A 15,871-nucleotide genomic window follows, 5' to 3' on the forward strand; every position below is an offset into this window, starting at 1 on the left:
TTTCTCCAAAGATATAGTAAAACCCGCTTGTGCATCAAAAACCCTTGCTGCCCTATTTTTTAATTAAAAGAAGACATTACTAACTCAAAACTGATGTTTTTGCCTTTTAGTAGCTTAGTTATTAAAAGAGGCAATAAGTAGGTGGGGAGTATGTAGACTATCCATCAACAGAATAAACTGAGAGAGCAATCAATGGATGAGCAGTTATGAGCATGTGGAGATAAATTTTCCTTCTTTCAGTCATCAGTGGGCTGATCTATGGGTATCCTTAGATTCCTGCTCTAGGTTTCCCTTTATATACAATTTTAAATGTGAGCGCAATGCACACCATCTGGGGGATGGACACGCTTGAAGCTCTGACTCCGGGGCAGAAGGGGGGGCAAGGCAACACACATAATCTAAACATTTTACCCCCATAATATGCTGAAATAAAAATTAAAAAAAACCCTTTAATTTCAAAATAATTTTGGATTTACAGGGAAGTTGCAAACAGTACAGAGAGTTTTTGTATATTCCAAGCCCAGTTTCCCCTATTGTTAGTATCTTATATTACTGTAGCTCATTTGTCAAAACGAATGAACCAGTATCGATATATTATTATTCACTAAACCCCATACTTGATTCAGATTTTGTTAGTTTTTACTAAATGTCCTTTTTCTGTTCCAGGACACCACATTAAATTTAGTTATCATGTCTACTTAGGTTACTTATGCTGTGACAGATTCTCAGACTCCTTTTTTTTTGGTGAACTTGAGATTATTGAGGACTAATGGCTAGATATTCTATAGAATAATCCTTCAATTTGGACTGTTTGATAATATTGTCCAGGTTAAACTGAGGACATAGAGTTTTGGGAGGCAGACCAAAAAGGTAAAGTCATCACATCATAATCAAGGATACAGAGTGTCAACCTGACTCTTCACTGTTGATGTTAACATTTATCACCTGGCAGAGGCAGTGTTTACCAGGTTTCTCTACTGTAAAGTTCCTCTTTGTCCCTGTTTCCATGCTGTGCTATTTGGGAGGAGGTCATTATGTGCAGCTTACACTTAAGGACTTGGAAGCTATGCTCCTTGTCTTTGAGGGTGGATTATCTACATAAATTATTATTCTGTATGGAACATCTGTCTTTTCTCCCTATTTATTTATTTAGTCATGTATTCATATAAGTATGTGCTCATGAATATTCATTTCATACACTGTGTATAAAATATGATACTACAAGTTTTTTGTTGATCAAATTATTCTATTATATGTTACTGAAAATTGGCCATTGGGAGCTCTTTCAGTTGGCTTCTTTTTTTATTTTGATAGGTCTCTGTTCTTTTTCTTTTTATTATTTTTTTAGAGAGGAGGTCTCACTCTATTGCCCAGGCTAGAATGCAGTGGCATTGTTGTGGCTCATTGTGTCCTCAAATTCCTGGGCTCAAGTGATCCTCCTGCCTTAGCCTCCTGAGTAACTAGGACTACAGGCACATGCCACCATGCCTGGCTAATTTTTTAAAATTATTTGTAGAGATGGGGTGTAGACATGTTTCTCAAGCTGGTCTTGAAGACCTTGGCCACAAGTGATCCCTGCACATCCCAAGGTTTTGGGATTACAAGTACAAGCTACTACAGCCAGCTCTTTTGCTTTGTTAAATACTTCATTATTTTCTAGCAAGTGAGATCTACTGGGCTTATCTTGTGTATTTCCTGTCCTAGTTCTAGAGCCAGCCATTCCTCCAAGGAGTCCTGGTTCCTTTTATTGGAGAATGATATTAGAATTCCTTTACATTTTGGGTGGAAAAGGTATTGATTGGTTGTTTAGGAATGAAAAGAAGTCTAGGATTGATTTTTGTTAAGGAATGCAATTGGCAAAAAACGTGTCTCTTGGCCAGGCACAGTGGCTCACGTCTGTAATCCTAGCACTCTGGGAGGCCGAGGCGGGAGGATCACTTGAGCTCAGGAGTTCAAAACCAGCCTGAGCAAGAGCAAGACTCCATCTCTGTTGAAAATAGAAAGAAATTAGATGAACAACTAAAATATATATAGAAAAAATTAGCCAGGAATGGTGGCACATGCCTGTAGTCCCAGCTACTCAGGAGGCTGAGGCAGGAGGATCGCTTGAGCCCAGGAGTTTGAGGTTGCTGTGAGCTAGGCTAAAGCCACGGCACTCTGGCCCAGGCAACAGAGTGAGACTCTGTCTCAAAAAAAGAAAAAAAAAATGTGTGAAAAGTGTCCCTTGATAAACAGTCTGTTTGACAACTATCATGAAGACTCTTCCCTGTTTCCTCACGAATTAAAGCATATGTGAAAGGAAGGATTTAGAATTTTTATATGAAGATTTTTCCTCAAGTTTTTGAGGAACGAAGAAGCAGCTCATTGTTTCCATGCCTTACAGCATCTCACAACATGCCTGGAATTAATAAGTTCTTGGCAAATATTTGCCTACCGATCGCAGATGACCATGAATCTAAATTTTGATTTGCTGTATACAGAAGACAAGAAAAGGTAAATGTCAAAGATTTATAAACTCTATCTTAAAGTTCCATTTTCTCATATCCAATTCCATTTTTTAAGATGCAGTCTGTATGCTGTAAAGATCAAGTCTGATTCATAAGTCATATTAAAAGTTTATATTCATAAGTAATATTAAATTCATTATTTGTGAAATGTGTTTGAGAATGGCTTTTGATTTGACAGTAACATCACAATTATTTCTTTTCTCCTATTGTTTGACATCTCATAATGTCCCTACCTTTCCACACTCAGAATTTTGCCACACTTAAGTGATTCTTCTGAGCATAAAAAGCACTGGGAAAACAAAAGTGCTATGAAGAAGATATTCCTAAGCATGATATCAATCTTTCAGCATTTGCAGATCACTTAATGGATACTTAGTATTCAAAAGAATTGCCAATTTTAGATACATTAAAATGTTTATTAGAATTAAAATATAAAATTATTTCATAGCTTCAAGAAGGATAATGCTATTTATATCTAACTCAAGGATAAAGAGGTTTAATGGGTTTTATTTCTTAGTAAAATTAAATCTAACCTTTCAATTCTATCTATCAAGATTTGCAGCAAGCATTCAGAGGCTTTTTTGATAGTTTTGAATACTAAAATATTTCTCACTGAATCCAACCTCTGGTGTTCCATCAGATATTAACACATCATGCTTAACGCTAAAAGGTTAAATGATTCAACTCACTCTATAAGGAAATCAAGGTAAATGGCTTATGGCTTTCTAATTACTCTTTGGTGATATTTTACTCTGAAACACATCTCTTAATGATGTAATGCAGCATACGGATGTGATTTTAAAATATGCCCAATGCTATCCCATCAATAAATTTCTCAGGCCAGTAGGAGATTAAAAAAAAAAAGGTTAAATATTGGAAAAAGTCAATCTATAAATGATCAGGTCTTTTGCATGATTTTCTTTTGGTCTCATTTGGACCATTTCTTTTGGTCTCTATTACCTTCATCTCAGAAAAGTCCTTTTTCTGGCAGTAAGTAATCGCTTCAAGCTATGCTAGATGTTGAATATATCACTGAGATATGCTGCTTAAGAAAGTCGCTTGAAATCACGGAGATGACAGGATTAGTCTTGGGAAGAAATATTGGTTTCCTACTTTTTCATTTCAAAAATATCGCTCTTTTACTTTCTTTCTTTTCTTAAATTGTGGTAAGAACACTTAGTAGGTAGGATCTACCTTTTTATCAAGTTTGTAAGTACACAATATAATATTGTTCACTACCAGCACAAAGTTGTACAGCTGATCTCTGTATAACTGAAACTTTATATCCACTGAACAGCAACTCCCTAATTTCCCCGCCTCCACCAATTACTTCCAACAACCCACAGTTTTACATTTGCTGTGGGTATCTTTATAGAGTATACTTCGTTTCCATAATATTATTATATTCCTAATGGTCATTATGTCCTTTGATGTTGAGTCTTGGATTAGTCAGATTGGCTGGCCAACTGGTCTCCAGCCTAAAGCAGTTTTAGTATTGGCATTTAAGGTACAAACTCTGGTATTTCCTTATTAACACCCTTCCCTGGGGCACAATGACTGGTGCTCATTCACTTCTAATCCCAAGCGAACATTGTCTGAGTCTACAATATTGTTCAAAAGAATAATACACAGTAAGTAAAGAAATATCTCTATTAGCACAACTTTTCAGCAAACAAAATGTCATACATATATACGTGCAGACACACACACACACACACACCATTCATATGCTTACATTTATTTATACAATACACACCTGAGCTTTCATGTTATTGTAGAGAAAAAATATCAGCTGGAATACTCATATGATAGTTTCTTTTCCACATTGATTGCCATTCAAAATATACGACATTCAATAAAGTCATTTGATAAAGTGATTTTGCCAATAACTTGTTCTGTTTTGTTTCCAAGCAACATATTAGTTCTTAATTTTGCAATGAGTTTTTGCAGCAATAAGGTGACTTGTACTTTTTTGAAATGTCAGGAAATTTTAATGTGTTGTGTACCTATTTGATAAGGTTACATAAAAGACAATGCACTGAGGGCCAGGGACAAATGAATTGCAATTAGTCCTAAAAAATAGAATTTAGATTATTCATCAAAAATAATTCAAATTTTCTGGAAACAAATTAATTAATGTAAATCAAAAATTCAATTGTGCATATTATAGGAAAGAGATAGGATAGTATAATGGTATTCATATGGGTTTTGGAATCAATTGGTCCTGGTTATAATTCCTGCTTTCTGTGGACTATTGGCAAATTATTAATATAATTAATGGTGTAATTAATGGGACATTAGCATTAATGCCAGATTTCATTTTTCTTCCATCTTATTTAATACCAATGTTGTAAACACATGAAAACAGGTTAAGTTTCTTATAATATTTATAAACTTACATAACAACAATGTCTCTCATGGCAGAGAAAGTCAAAGTTTTAACTTCTTTTTCTTTGTCTTTATCAATTAAATAATTATTTTTCAAATATAAAAACTAAATATTGAACTTCTGAAAATCATGCTGAAATTCTTACCACCTCTTCCACCTCCTAGTGCAGTGTTATCAAGGAGGTCTTGGTTAATTGTTTTCAATTGATGTCTAATTTACTTAAATTTTGATTCTAGCCAAAGCTAAGACCTGTAAGTATGTTAAAAATTAAAATTCTAGAAATGCTCAAAAATAACAACTCTTGGGAATGCTGATAATTGACTGATAATTCACCAGTAATTTTCTTTGAAAATATTTACTTACTATACCATATAGTATCTATACTTTTCTGACTTATGAAAAGTATAAAAGTAATTTAAGTACATATTTTTATTATTTAAATTTAAATTATTCAGGATTATATGGAATAAACAATTAATATGCAATTAAATTTTTCTGCTCTTTGAACCCATTTTCTTCCCCAGTATGTAATTACCTTTGTCTCAGGTTAGCATATATCATTTTAGGATTTTTTTAATAACTTCTTTTTGTTTTGTTTTTTAAATGTTTTCAATAACTTTATACATATTCATATGTATCCAAATATGTTTATACATATATATGTGCTTTTTTTAGATAATTGAGACTTGCTTATTTTATTCTGAGACTTGCTTTTTATATGAATAGTTTGATTTTGATACTTTCATCTATCTTATAGATGCACCAAATTATTTTCAATGGTTGTTTAGTATTAATTGGTAAGAATATATCATTATATATTTTCCTCTTATTCTATTTATTGACATTTTGATTTTGTCATTCTAAATTTGCAATAAACATTTTTTATGCAGGCATCTTGCTGGTATATACTAGCGTTTTTTTTTTTTTTTTTTTTTTGAGATAGAGTCTCACTCTGCTGCCTGGACTAGAGTGCCGGGGCATCAGCCTAGCTCACAGCAACCTCAAACTTCTGGGCTCAAGAGATCCTCCTGTCTCAGCCTCCCAGGTAGCTGGGGCTATAGGCATGTGCCACCATGCATGGCTAATTTTTTCTATATATTTTTTTAGTTGGCCAATTAATTTCTTTCTATTTTTTTAGTAGAGATGGGGTTTCACTCTTGCTCAGGTTTCGTACTCCTGACCTTGAACAATCCTCCCGCCTGGGTCTCCCAGAGTGCTAGGATTACAGGCATGAATGACCGTGCCCAGCCGTACATTTTTGATAAATAAACTACCACAGGCAGAATAACTGGGTCAAATGATGTTATTTAAATTGTTACATTTCACATTGGGCAGATGGGAGTGGGGAGGAGGAAAAGCACATTTAATGGGTGCGGTGCACACCGTCTGGGGGCAGACATGGTTGAAGCTCTGAGTCAGGTGGGACAAGGGCAATATGCGTAACCTAAATATTTGTACCCCTGTAATACACTGAAATAAAAAAAAATTTAAAAACATTTTATGTTTCACCACCATGTTATCCAAAAGGGCTCAAGTCACTTCCACCCTAAATCAAATTTCTACCAACCCTTGGCAACAATGGATGTTATGAAGTATTCAAAATTATATGAATGAAAAAAATATTTCATTGAACCACAAAACTTGCATTTGTCTATTAGTTAGTAGGGTTAGGTATTTTTCCTTTATTTATGGATTATTTATTTTCCTCTGTAAAATAATTATCCATACTTTGTCCTTTTTTATTGTGTTGTTTGTCCTCTCATAATTGTTACACACTACTTACATATGAAAAATTGAGCTTTTGTCTAATTTCTTTGAAAATATCAACTTCCAGGTTTTTAAATCTTAAAAATTTGTTATACTATCTGTTGCTATTATGCTTAAATTTTTGATAATTATGCAGTTGAACTTGTTACTTTTAAAATTTATCAGTTTTTTGTTGAGTGAGTGCTTTGAAGGCCTCGGAACTTTAGGGAAGCAAAGAATAATGCATAAGGCTGTGGCGCAGATTTAACCTGTGCTTCCAGGAGAGAGATAAGAGAGGCTTAAGCACTACTGGGGGCAGAAAGGGAGAGAGTCATGTCAGCACTGAGGACAGCACAAAGCAGGAGGGAGAACCGAGCCAAGGTCAACCTTCACTCACTGACAAGCTTAAATATTGTGTGGTGTGTTTTTTTATTCCCTACCTCACTTAGCAGAGAACTTGACAGTGAAATTACACAAGTATGAATTAATGATATAGAAAGCAAAGCAGCCATAACCTCAAGTAAAGGAAAACAGGCTCTAGCTCTAAAATGCCTTTAGGATTTTTAGTGAAAGGAAACTGACTAAATGCAACTGTGACCATTAGCAGTGTGGGTTGAGGGTCAAAGGACCTCAGTTCCAGCCCTGCCCCCTCCTTGCTAGATATCCTTGGCCCCACTGCTTCATCCTTCTGAGCTGTAACTTCCTCACATAATATTAGGAATAATGTTAATTAACTCCATATTAAGTAATTGTAAGGACTGAGCTCACATATATTAAATGCCAGCACATTGCTTTGCACATAGACTATACCAAATTTAAAAATCCTAACAGGGCAGGGGCTGTGGCTCACACCTGTAATTCTAGCACTCTGGGAGGCTGAAGTGGGAAGATCACTTGAGCTCAGGAGTTCCAGAACAGCATGAGCAAAAGTGAGAAATCATCTCTACTAAAAATAGAAGAAATTAATCAGGCGCAGTAGACCCCAGCTATAGTCCCAGCTACATGGGAGGCTAAGGCTGGAGGATCTCTTGAGTCCAGGAATTTGAAGTTGCAATGAGCTATGATGATGCTACTGCACTCTAGCCTGGGTGACAGAGAGAGACTCTGTCTCCAAAAAAAAAAAAAAAAAATGCTAACAGTTATTGTTATTACAAAAATTATTAAGTATTTTTGTACTCATCCCATTTCAATTTGTTATTATCATGATGAGATTAAGATAAAGAAGGAATTATTATTATCCTTAAGTGAACAAACTGAGATAAACTGATTTGCCTAATAAGATGACAAAGACATTGAGCTTTTCACCTTAGGCCTCATAGGTCTTTTGGTTATGCAATTCTGAAGAAAAGTCAATGTGGTAAGAGACAAGAAATAAACCCAAATAAGATTTATTATTAATGTAGTTCCTCTTGGGTAGAAAGAGTATGCCATGTGTTTTCTATACATAATTTCATTATATCATTACCACTCTATGGAGTAGAATTCCCATTTTACAGATAAAGGAGGTGAGACTCCTGCAGCTTGAACTACTCATGTAAGGTTACATCTGCCAGTAAATGGAAACAATAGGAGTCACTTTTTTTTCTATCTAGTCTTAGAATGTAAGCTCTTTTCATGAGGTCAGGCAGGAATTAGTCATCTATTGATGGTGCTGCAATGTAGAAGAGTGAGACAGAATGGAAGACAGAAATATCATCTGCAATGAGTTAACCTGGATCTATCTTGTGAACACATTTCTCAAAAAGAAAAAAATATTAGATCTTTTTGGAAGGTTTAGAAAAAAAAAAAGAGGAGCAGAGTTATTTTCTGCATGGTGGAAGAACAGTGGGGTGAAAGTAGAATCAGAGAAGCCAATATTTCAGAAACTCAATGTCACTTAAAAAAGAAGAGGAGGTGCTAAAAATTGTTGACTGTGGAGAAGAACAAAATGCAGGGTGATGAGAGCCAGAAAAGGAGTTTGGAACTGGCAGAGGCAACCCTATGTGAGGAGATTGGAAGCCATTCTCAAATAGAATACAGGGAAGTCAGGACATAATTTATATTAAAGGGAGAGAAAGAGAGACAATACAAAAAAGAAAAACAAAAAAAATAAAGATCATCAAATGTTCTCTATAAGTATAAATTTTATAAGTATAAAAGCAGTCTTATGAACTAAAATGTTTAATGAAAAGATAACATAATTCCATGAAAATGTAAAATTTTGTGATTTTTTTTATACTGATGTAGGAAATAAGTTTTCTTTGACAATGTCATTAACTTACATAAAGTGTACTTACCTTTATATATTAGTTCTACTCCTTTTTTCAATGAATACTAATGTTGCACATTTATTTCACTGTTGGATACTGACATAGTATTTCTTCAGCAGAAAATTGCATTAAAAGCAAACTTATTTCCTTGTCTTCTTTACAGAGTGTCCTTGGCATTCTCTTATCATTTCTCCCATGATTTTTTTTATCATAAAGTTGTTTCAAGCATAGCTTGAGAATAAAATGTCCCCACACTCCTATGATTGTTTTGACCTGCATATGGAACTAGGTTTTTAAAATTTCCCCTGAAACTTTTGCACAATGCATAGGTAAGGTGAGGAAATATTTCTGAAGTTTTAGATGGAAAAGTATTATATCACAGCAAAGCACACAAGTTAATATTGACCACCTCTTTCCTAAAACTTTTTGCTACCCAGCACTTCTTTCACCTTCTCCTTAAAGACTAATTGATAAGTTCCCCTCACTTTATCACACAAGGCAGATTCTCATCTTTAACATAAGCTCTGAGCATAATAAAGATTTGATCCTGTGCTCCTATGCATAAAATCTTGGGAGCACATATTAGGTTTCACCCATTAACAGCATTGATTTAATTTGAAGCAGATTATGAAATTTCAAACATAATGATGGATTAATCATTATATTCATTTTGGAGTATTTAAGTGGCATTAATTTAAAGTCATAAATTTTAATTAGCATACTACTATGTTTAAAGTACAAAAATAATATGAATTACAAAGGAGTAGTGGGACATAAAAAGTGAAAGAGGAGATTGATTTTTTTCAATAGGAAGAGATAAAGTAAAAAGGAAACTGAAATAAAGAGAGTTGAAAATAATTAAAATTAAAATTCAAAAACCTATAGGTGATAACTGATTCTATAAGGATAGCTAGAAAACTCACAGGGATAATATACATCATTTTAAATAAAAATTAGGGTACTTTTATCGCCTCTACTTCTTCTAAGTACTTACTAACATAAATATCACTCCACAGTGTTTTTCCTAGGGGAGCTGGTTTTCTTGTCTCTTTGTAGTGTAGCTATAGGGAAATCATAGTCTCTAAAAATAAAAATTTAAGACCAATTTGAAAATAATAAATTCAGATTTTCTGGACAGCTTTGTTGACTAATTCTTTCCCCAGAGCATATAAGTTGAAGCATGGACTTAGAACTGCTTATATCTACATATCCAAAATAAGGATATATCATTAAAAGGGATAAGAAGAGAAAAGAATATAAAGTAGCCATTATTATAGGCAGTCTTCTAAAGGCACTGATTTTGACCTTATTATCAAGGCTAAAGTCAATTAGCTCATTTTTTTTGAGCAATCAAAATAAAGCAGTAAGTTCTCCTGGGCACAGAGGATGAAAGTAATGTATCTGCACTTTTCTCTGAAATTATCCAATTTTATGGGATATAGTATCACCAACTGTGTTCTTCAATTCCTTTAAATAAGTTTTACATGTCTGGATGAAACACTGTCCATGACATGGGCGTTGTTGGAGGGAATAATGCAACAAGTTATCTAATTTTCCATCCATCCACCCATCCATCCATCCATCCATCCGTCCATCCATCCTCGTCCATCCCTCATGCATCATCTATCCATTTCTACTCCATCTACTACTTCTTGGGGAGGGGAAAGATTTGAGGCACCAAGAATCATTTTCTGCTGCATATAAAATGGTCACCACAAACACTAGAACTCTGGAGCCTCTCACACTTGTGGTCCCTCCCAGGTTACCTCAGTTAATTTTGAAATTCCCTCCTAAGCCTAGTTTCCTTAACTGAAAACTGTGCTAAATAATATCTTGTTTAGAAATTCAATACCACAAATATTAAGTGCCTATTACTCACCAGGTAGCACAGTAGGAAGGCTTAGTACAAAATAGACAGGTTTTATAAAAAGGAATTCTTCTGAATAGTCTCTTAAACAAAAACATAACAAACAAAACAAGTGAAGTAGACTTTAATATGGCAGAAGGGATTTAAATTAGAAAAAAAGAGCCCTAAACATTCAATAAGATAGAGAGGTAGATTTGGGGATATTCTTTTCAAAGCATATTTATGTATTGTAACAGATATCAAATGAGATTTAAATATAGGAAGAATCAAATTGATTTTGCATTTGCCTCCTGTACCTACTACACCATTATTTGAAGGTATAGAATGTGTTTTTCTATCGGTATATCTTCTTTTATTATTTATAATCCTCTTATATTCAAGAAGCTTTTCAGATAGCATAATAAAGTATTTTCAAACTACCTAATAAAATAAGCTCCCCTGGAAGTCAACATTGTGATTGGAAAGCAATAGGGAGAAAACTTGATTTATTAATAAGTGAGAGTATGCTATAAATTTCCTCCATATTAAAACTGTGTGGATTATGAGATAACTCTTACTAAGAGAAATTGCAGCAGATGGACATAGTGATGCAGATGTTAAAGGAAAGGATCACATATCCAAGGGCAGATATGCTTCAGTTTATAAAATGAATCTCATTCTTCTGAAATATTATGTATAAATCTAATAAAAATTGTACAAGGCAAGATCGTTATCTAAGAAAACACGTGATGAATGCTTTTGTGAGACAAATGATTATATTTCATAATAAAAAGATACCTCTCACTTTATATATAGCCATGTGCCGTTTAACAGCAGGGATACATTCTGAGAAATGTGTCATTTGGTGATTTCCTCCTTGAGTGAATGTTATAGAGGGTACTTACACAAAACTAGATGATATAGCCTAGCTAAACACCTAGACTGTATGGTATAGCCTGTTGCTTCTGGGCTACAAAATTGTATGGTATGTTACTCTACTGAATATTGTAGGAATTTGTAACACAATGGTAAGTATTGATGTATCTAAGCATATGTAAACATATAAAAAGTACAGTCAAAACATAGTATAAAAGATAAGAAAATGGCACCCCTTTATAGGACACTTACTGTAAATGGAGCTTGCAGGACTAGAAATTGCTCTGGGTAATCAGCGAGAGAATAGTGAGTGAATGTGAAGGCCTAGGACATCACACTACTGTAGACTTTATAAACACTGTACATTAGATTACACTAAAGTTATAAAGATTTTTTTCTTTCCTCAGTAATAATTTAACCTCAGCTTACTACATTTTTTTTACTTTATAAATTTCTTACTTTTTTAAAATTTGTTGACTCTTGTAAGGGTTTAAAGCACAAACATTGTAGAGCTGTACAAAAATAATTTTACTTTATATTCTTATCCTATAAATTTTTTCTGTTTTAAAATCTTTTTTGACATTCTAAACTTTTTTTTTGGTTAAAAACAGAGATACAAACACAACATTAGGCTTGCACAGGGTTAGAATCATCAATACCACTGTCTCCACCTCTAGCTCTTGTCCCACTGGAAGGTCTTCAGGGGCAATAAGAGGCATGGATCTGTCATCTCCTATGAAAACAATGCAACAATGCCTCCTTCTATAATGTCCTCTGAAGGACCTGCCTAATTATTTTACAGTTAACTTTTTTTAAAAAAAATAAATAGTAGGAGTATACTCTAACATAATGATAAAAAGTATAGTATAGTAAATGCACAAATCAGTAAGATTATCATTTATCATTAAGTATTATATATTGTATATAATTTTATAGTATGTGCTATACTTTTATATGACTAGCAGTGCAGCACTCAAGATTTGCTTATACCAGCATCACTACAAACATATGAGTAATGCGTTGTGCTATGACATTCCGAAGGCTACGATGTCACTAGGCAAGAGCAATTTTTCAGCTCTAGTATAATCCTATGCAACAATCAGCACATATGTAGTCTGTCTTTGTCCAAATATCGTTATAAAGTATATGACTGTATTTTATGTTTTGGTTCTCATATAGGATTTCCTTAAAGTGAAACATATTTGTGTCTAATATAACACAAATAAATTAGCAGAAATGATTTCCAATCTAGTAGCCTAGATGGGATTTTGAAGTTCAATGGAAAATAGGTATTCTAGGTGAGAAATTTGACTTTAATACAAATAATAATTTATTAATAATATAAAATTTGTTACAATTTCCCTTAAATTAAGGAAAAGACCTTGATGTCCTCTGAAAGTTAAGAAAAACAAGAACATAATCTAACAAAGAATATTTCCATATAGTGTGGACTTCATGATATGGTGCAAAAGTCAAGAGATTTAGAACTAAGCAAGATATGTTCTCTATAGATGTTCCACCCTTTAAAGCCAGCGAGTGGCTCACATTAAATTTTTATTAGCTGGAACTGCTTTAGGAATTTATACTATATATTAAATTATGTTTTGTGTGAAAATGCACTCAGTATTCTAAAATAGGATGTGAATAATCTATCCACCATCACCTCCGATCCTCAAAATATAATCAGGCACATCATCTGGTACTGTCTCCCGTTGAGAAGGATCAGAGCTCACTAACTTCCAAGTCACTGGTGACAACTTCCCCAGACAGGAGTTCAGCAAGAAAAGGACTGGGAGAATGGAGAATAAGGTTTGAGATGAGATTCTGGGTCTGGCAGCATTAGGTGTTGTTAAGCAACAGAATCTCCTGATGCCCTAAATATGCCATAAATTGTAGGGACACTTCTGATTACTGAAGGGCTCCAGTTTATAGCTTACTTTCTTCTGAGGAAAAGGGGTTGGGCTGTCTTCTTTCTTTCCCACTGACATGATTTAGTACTTACTGTGAGCAGTATATCAAGTTTTCCTCCTTCCTTCCTTTTCAGTAATGTGAAATAGAAAGTAAGAGGTTCACATCTGTGTGAAGACCAATTTTCTTCTCCTTTTTATTTACCTCATTAAAGTCGATTTAATCATATATCTATACATATAGATATGAATGATTTGGTGGCATAAGTGTTATATAGCCAAAATTTTAACTAATTTTCAAAAGATAGTTATATAGAAAGAAATTGACTTGAATTTAAGATATTACAAATTATATTTTAAAAAGATATTTCAAGAACTTTTAATACTTTAGCATAAAACTTTGCATATATAATATTTATTTTTCTAGAAAACTAAAGAAGAGTATAGAAATCTTGAGAATATTAAGTATATGATTTATAAAAATATAATTAAACAATGTGGTGTACTATCCTATCATGATAGTAACAATTATGCTTTAACTTTGATATAATGTTAACTTTATAGAAGATCTCTTCATACAAGATAACCTAAAACTATTCTACACCTAGGATGAGTTTTATCTAACGATTTTCTGAAATAACCAATGTCATCTATTAGTTCTAATTGAACATATTTATCCCACAATCAAGGTAGATTGAGAAAGTAAATATATACTTACAGTGTAGAGAACATATCATGGGAAGCACATGGACAGTTGTTAAACCACTCCACTGTATTATCAAATCGTTGAGTTATTACATTCTAAACCTGATGGGAGAAATAAACAATTACATGTTAGTTAAATGTGCTCGGTGTACTATATATGTAGCTAAATTACCAAAGAAAACTAAAAGAAATCATGTATCACACAAACATATGTCTTTCTGTATGCATTATTATGTCCTTCGCTTATATAAATTTGAAATTTCTTTCAATTTTGGGGAAAGTGCTATTGAATTCCTTAAGTTATTTCAGTATACAATAAGGAAAATATTATTAAAAAGAATGAATGCTATAATTGAAACTCTAAGAAAGTGAGTATAAGATATTTTGATAACTAAATATATATTTCATGGTCTCTATTTTTTATGTTTTCCACATACAGAATAAATTGTGTCCATATCACAAAAAACAAAAGTAAACAATAAAATGAAGTTCCTAGGCCTGGCGTGATGGCTCATGCCTGTAATCTTAGTGCCTGGGAGGCTGAGAAGGGAGGATCACTTGAAGTCAGGAGTTTGAGAACAGCCTGAGCAAGAGAGAGACCCAAGTCTCTCCTAAAAACAGAAAAAATTAGCCAGGCATGGTGGTGCATGCTTGTAGTCCCAACTACCAGGGAGGCTGAGGCAGGAGGATTGCTTGAGCCCAGGAGTCTGAGGTAGGCCAACGCCATGGTACCCTAGCCTGAGTGACACAGTGAGATGTCATCTCAAAAAAAGAAAAAAAATGTAGTTATACTAAATCATCTGGATATTTATAATTATCCATATGCTTAGCAAAGATCAAATAATTAGATGATTTGCCTAAGCATCTTTCATTTTCATGTTGATGTGTACCAGACAACATGTATTCCTGATATAATATGAGGGAAGTACTGTCAAGTTTTATTCAATTATTTATTCTATAATGAATAAGGATTGGATTTAACACAGAATGGGATACTGATCCACTCACTGGCTTATATCACCCCAATCAAGAACAAGTATCTTTCAACTATGGAAAATTTAAAGTAAAGGGCAGATGTATTAATAATTTCTTCCTTAAGATAATACCCCCACAACTTTGTTGTATGAATTTATTCCCTGTCAAAAATGCATTTTTTGCTATAGAACAGACCTAATTAGCCTCTGTACTTAAACGTTACCAAAAGTGGGAGTTTGATATCCTGCACTCACTGCAGACACACACAGACACATGCACATGCACGTCTTTTGTTCCAATTTTATGTCCCCCAAACACCTGAATATTTTTTTTCCTGGAATCAGTAGAATTTAAAATAAAACTCAGTCTCATTTCTTTGTGAATTTGCACATAGTCTAGGAAGGTGCTTAATAGGAAAATAATTTAATTTTCCACCTAATGTAGTGCTTTCCCCCTTACTTCTAGTTTGATACTGGATTCAAACACAATTAAAAGTAATAAGAAATAGATCTCCTCTTGAAAGTCAACTCTCAGCAAATTATTCTTTTCTCAAATGTGTAAGACATTGTAGATGAATTACTTTGTCTACATTTTATAACATCTGTTTAGTATTTTTATAGGGATGTGTCATTGTCATTTAATCATCAAAGCCTTATTGTAAGGTAGGTTTT

The 15,871-nt window shown here is 33.6% G+C and overlaps 1 protein-coding gene across 4 annotated transcripts in view; it reads right to left on the bottom strand.

The window, feature by feature from the left end:
• The window catches only part of FUT9 (fucosyltransferase 9), a 180,872-nt gene that overhangs the window by 72,176 nt on the left and 92,825 nt on the right, over nucleotides 1–15,871 (bottom strand). For all 4 annotated transcript variants that reach the window (XM_012769450.3, XM_012769447.3, XM_012769453.3 and 1 more), the window contains one exon: nucleotides 14,239–14,327. The gene's annotated coding sequence lies outside the window, so the exon portion shown is untranslated. The remainder of the gene's footprint in view (nucleotides 1–14,238; nucleotides 14,328–15,871) is intronic.

This window comes from Microcebus murinus, chromosome 5 (genome assembly GCF_040939455.1).
Source record: "Microcebus murinus isolate Inina chromosome 5, M.murinus_Inina_mat1.0, whole genome shotgun sequence".
In the NCBI taxonomy this organism is placed as follows: Eukaryota; Metazoa; Chordata; class Mammalia; order Primates; family Cheirogaleidae; genus Microcebus; species Microcebus murinus.